Below are 6,223 nucleotides of genomic sequence, written 5' to 3' on the forward strand. Positions count from 1 at the left end.
GGGGGGGTTCTGTGGTTGTTTGTGGTTGAGGGTGCATGGGGGGTGATATGCTTGTGCGTGTGTGAGTGTGAGTGTGTGTATAGGTGTGTGTGTGTGTGGGGGGGGGGGGGGGGGGTTGTGTGCGCATTGTGCGAATGCGTGCGTGCGTGCATACGTGCATGCATGCGTATGTCTGTGTGTGTGTGTGTGTGTGTGTGTGTGTGTGTGTGTGTGTACTGTGTTGTGTTGCGTTGTGCGTGCATACGTGTGTGTGTGCGTGTGTGTGTGTGTGTGTGTGTGTGTGTGTGTGTGTGTGATACAGTGTGTGGGTGGACGGAGGTGTTTCGGAAAGGGTAGGATACGGGTGGGTGGAAGGAGGGGGATGGGGGAGGGGGGGGTTGTGGGGGGGGGGGGGAAGGGGGGGGGGGGGTGCGCATTGTCGATGACAGCGGCCCCATCTTTTATATCCTTTATTTCGGTTCAGTTCAGTTAATTTGCCTTATCTCTGAGTCGTTATTCTTAAGCATTTGAGTTACTCATTTATCAAAGGTAACTCTTCGATGTCATTTCATTTCAATATTGTTGGGGTTTTGTTTCCAGTTTTTCGTGCAACATTCGATAGGCTGTCAAGGCCGACCCCACGTGTTTGGTCAATATATATATATATATATATATATATATATATATATATATATATATATATATCAGTCACGCATCTGCTCTGCCCTTTTTTTAATTTTTTTTTCAAACTAGTATCTGTTGTTTGTTTAACCAAAGCAGATGTGGCCTACCATAGATGCGATGAATCAGTACGCTTTGACGTCAACTCTGAAACTGAGACTTAAACTGAAACTGACTCTACGAGAAGGGACGGGAAATCAGTATGACACTTGTCTTGTTGTGGCTGTCTCCAGTCTGAGCCAAAGCTCTTGGCGTATATATATAAATGTGTCTTTATATATATATATATATATATATATATTTTTTTTTTTTTTTTTTTTAATACCATACTGGTGTTCTGATGCTGAATATCGGGTTATTGCATTTCTGATGTGATGTGTTGTTGGTGTTCTTTTGTTTTTTTGTTGTTTTTTTTTTTTTTTCTGAAAAGGGTGTGATACAAGGGTATCCAGGAGTCATGACCTGGGTGCGGCCCGGTCCTCTCAGAGTGTAAGGAGTTAAGGGCCGAAACACCTGACAGGGGAGGGGGTGGGGGTGGGTGGGAGGGGGTGGGGGTGGGTGGGTGGGGGGGGGGACTCTTCTCTGAAGACCTTGTCCTGTCCAGCTGAGTTTCGTGTCACTGACTTACGACATGAACGAAATTGTATATTGTTTGTTAGTTTTATATGATATTGACGAATCATTGAAAAAAAAGAAAAAAAACAAGAAAAAAAAAAACAATAAAAAAAAAACAAAACAAAAACAATAAAAAAAACCCACCGATATTGTTTTTTGTCAAATCCGCTTATATCTCTACATTCTGATGATAAAAATCTGATTAAGTATCTGTTTATTTTTTCTTATTTATTAAAAAAAAAGTATATTTTTATATAATTATTATTGTTAAGAAAGTAAAATCTGATTCCTTTTTTTTTTTTTTTCAAATTATTTTTATTATCGTCATTATCTGTTCAGTTTTGTGAAGTGTTCTTGTATATATATATATATATATATATATATATATATATATATATATATATATATATATATATATATATATATATATTTCTTTCTTTTTTTTTCTTTTTTTTTTTTTACAGAATGGAAGTTTTGGTGTCATTTTCACAACGTGTTTTTCATCGACAACACAGCTTGTTTCTTGTACAAGGCTTGTGTTTCATTATGTGAAGAGCCAACTTCATGTCAGTGATGTAGATGATGTCATACACTGGAATACAATAGATGATGTCATACACTGGAATACAACAGATGATGTCATACACTGGAATACAACAGATGATGCCATACACTGGAATACAGCAGATGATGTCATACACTGGAATACAATAGATGACGTCATACACTGGAATGCAACAGATGATGTCATACAATGGAATACAGCAGATGATGTCATACACTGGAATACAATAGATGATATCATGGAATGGAATACAACAGATGATGTCATGGAATGGAATACAACAGATGATGTCATACACTGGAATACAACAGATGATGTCATACAATGGAATGGAACAGATGATGTCATACACTGGACTACAATAGATGATGTCATACACTGGAATACAATAGATGATGTCATATAATGGAATACAACAGATGATGTCATACAATGGAATACGATAGATGATGTCATACAATGGAATACAACAGATGATGTCATACAATGGAACTACTTTTCATGTGGCTTTATTTTTTTCTTTATGTGGTTTGTCTGTTTGTTTTCAATCAACGATGTGAGCTGTTGCAATCATGACGTCAGTACGAAGGACTTGTTGATTAATGATATCTATCTTATAAAATAAACATCATCATCAGTGCTCGCAAACTGATATACACAGCAAAACGAACAAACAAACAGAAATCACATACGCACGCACGCCTACACGCTTACATACATATACACGCACGCGCACAAACACCCCCCCCCACACACACACACACATACAGACACACCCCACCACACACACACGGGTGTAAACACACACACACACACACACACACACACACACACACACACACACACACACACGAACACACACACACACACACACGAACACACACACACACACACACACACACACACACACACGAACACACACACACACACACACACGAACACACACACACACACACACACACACACACACACACACACACACACACACACACACACACACACACACACACACACACACACACACACACACACACACACACAGAGTGGGAGAGACAAAGACGGAGAGAGACAGAAAAAGAGAGAGTTTTGAGAAGAAGAAACAGAGGTATTGTAAAGGATTTTCCTTTTCCTTTTCAAAGCATTGTGTGTGTGTGTGTGTGTGTGTGTGTGTGTGTGTGTGTGTGTGTGTGTGTGTGTGTGTGTGTGTGTGTGTGTGTGTGTGTGTGTGTGTGTGTGTGTGTGTGTGTGTGTGTGTATGTGTGTGTGTTGGTCATTCATGGAAATGTTAAAAGCAGAACGGATGAGGTTACAGCTCCTATTCAACTGCAGATTAGTGTCTTTGTATTCCTTGGAACTGTTTGCAATGTGAACTTTCTGAAAATGAACCAGTCACATTATTTTTTTATTTTTTTTTTTTAGGATGAGTACGTGTGCGTGTGCGTCTGTGCGTCTGTGTGTGTGTGTGTGTGTGTGTGTGTGTGTGTGTGTGTGTGAGAGAGAGAGAGAGAGAGAGAGAGAGAGAGAGAGAGAGAGAGAGAGAGTGTGTGTGTGTGTGTGTTGGGAGTGAGAATAGCCTTTTCGTTCTTTCTATCGCTTCTTTTCTTTCCTTTTTTTATTTTCTGTTTCCTTCCTTTCCTCTTTCCATCTCTTTGTGCACTCTCTCTCTTCATGTATAATTGTGTCCTCTTTTTTTTCTCTCTCTCTCTCTCTCTCGATATTTTTTTGCGAAAAGGGATTTTTTTGTTTTCAACATTATTTAGGTCATTATCAGCACAGTGCAACTGGCATAAAAGGTTGGGCGGAAAAAAAAAAAAAGTATAACCTCCTTCTCTCAATCCAATAGTGTATATTAAATAGATTCGGGTCAATCCTTTCACGGTGAAAAATTGCTGAAGAAATGAATAGATAAATAATCTATCATCAACACACACACACACACACACACACACACACACACACACACACACACACACACAGACGCACGCACGCACACACACACACACACAGAGAGAGAGAGAGAGAGAGAGAGAGAGAGAGAGAGAGAGAGAGAGAGAGAGAGAGAGAGAGAGAAGGGAGACAAATCACATGTCTTTTTTTCTGCCAATTTTGTTAGTAATCTTTTCTGCCTCATTTTATGTGCTATCGCTACGCATTAGTTATGTTCTTTCTTTGTTTTTTTTTCTGCACTTGTGGACTTAACCACCATGTCCATTCGCTTCCACGACAAGACATTTTACGTGCATAACCGTGTTTACCCCCGCCATGTTGGCATCCATACTCCGTTTTCGGGGTGTGCACGCTGGGTATATATGCCCAACACTGACATGGGGTAATGGATCTTTAACGGGCGTAGTTTATCTTCTCCATGTGTGTTCGTACGAAACGGATAAATGCCCTTGTGTTTGGGAACATTCGCTGACCTGGGAGATAGATAAAATAAATATTAACCCTTTCCCCCTACAGGTCCCACAACCGGGATTTGAACCCACGACCCCTGTGTGAATGCTCATTCAGTCTGGGTCCGCGGCATAGAGGGTGGTGTCCAAGGTACGTTAAATGAGAAACGGGCACCGCTGAACACCACCGAAGTGACCCAACAACAGTGCAGGGTCTCCTCAGGTGTGTGGCCTCCTGGCGCACCTAACATCGATGGTCACCCTGTGGACTGCCGACGCTGGGACTGCGACAGACGAACCTCGGGTGTAGACGTGTGAAATGGTGCAGATAACGAGGCCGTATATTTTTTCTCTAAGATTATAAAAAAAAAAATTAAAAAAAGAGAGAGTAAAAAGCAGTGACTTTAAGATAAACGTATGAGAATCGGACCCCCCACGGACCCAGTGGCAACCGACCACATCCTTCAAGACTGTAGGACGCATGCAGCATCCAGGAGGAAGTACTGGCCAACACCGACAGCAGTGGAAACCAAACTGTACGGCACCCTGGAGGAGCTGCGACGGACGGCAGCCTTCATCGAGGACACCAGGCTGCTCATATAATGGGAGGCGAAGGAGGAAGAAGAAGAATAAGGACCCCCACCTACAATACCAATCCACCCGCACCATGACAGCTTGCTAGAAGCTTTTTTTTATTTAGTTTTTACTGGGTCACAACAGGATTTTATGATGTCTTAGCCGCATTTATCATATAGAATGGCATGGCATGATTGAGAAATTTCCGGATAACCTGATAATTGTGTTGTTGTTTATTTATTTATAATCTGCTCATCTAAGATGATGATGTTAGACTGAAAACAAATGATGTTATTATTATCATCATTCTTATCATTATTATCATCATCATCATCATTTTCGTCATGATTACCTGATAATTAAAGCCATTTGAATACACACATTGATACAGCCATTGGTATTGACTGAAGGATATTAACAGCAAAACAAACAAACAAACAATTCGCATCAAGAAGAGGAAGAAGAAGAAGGAAGAAAACACTTATGTAGCGCTTTCGAAAGTCACAACCCTCACAAAAAGGCGACAGTCAAAACACAAAGCACACAAAAGAGCACACACACACACACACACACACACACACACACACACACACACACACACACACACACACACACACACACACACACACACACACTCTCTCTCTCTCTCTCTCTCTTCTCTCTCTCTCCCCCTCTCACTCTCTCTTTCTCTCTCACACACACACTCTCACACACACTCTCTCCCTCTCTTTCTCTCTCTCACACACACTCACACCCTCTCTCTCTCTCACACATCCTCTCTCTCTTTCTTTCTCTCTCCTCTCTCTCTCTCTTTCTCTCTCTCACACTCACACACACACTCTCTCCTCTCTCTCTCTCTCTCTCTCTCTCTCTCTCACACACACTCTCCCCCTCTCTCTCTCTCTCTCTCACACACACTCACACCCTCTCTCTCTCACACATCCTCTCTCTCTTTCTTTCTCTCTCCCACCCTCTCTCTCTTTCTCTCACACTCACACACACACTCTCTCCCTCTCTTTCTCTCTCACACTCATTCACACACACTCTCTCTCTCCCCTCCCCCCACGCCCCCTGTCACACACACACACGCCCATGGAAAAACAAAATCGAAGTTGAACAGATAATGGCATGTGGTGCCTCAATAATGTAAAGACTGCTTTAATTTTTTTTTCCCCATCTTTGTTAGCTTAAAGAAAGGGCTGTTTCTAAACCTGTTTTCATCTTCTTTATCTGAAAAGGAAAAAAAAAGATTGAATTAATATTCTGTTTCATGTTCGTCAGCTTGAAATAAAGATTGTTTTTATATACCCATTATCATCTTCTTTACCTGAAAAAAAGAAACACACACACACACACACACACACACACACACACACACACACACACACACACACACACACAAAGAAAGAAA

The sequence above is a fragment of the Babylonia areolata genome, chromosome 18, assembly GCF_041734735.1.
Source record: "Babylonia areolata isolate BAREFJ2019XMU chromosome 18, ASM4173473v1, whole genome shotgun sequence".
NCBI lineage: Eukaryota > Metazoa > Mollusca > Gastropoda > Neogastropoda > Buccinidae > Babylonia > Babylonia areolata.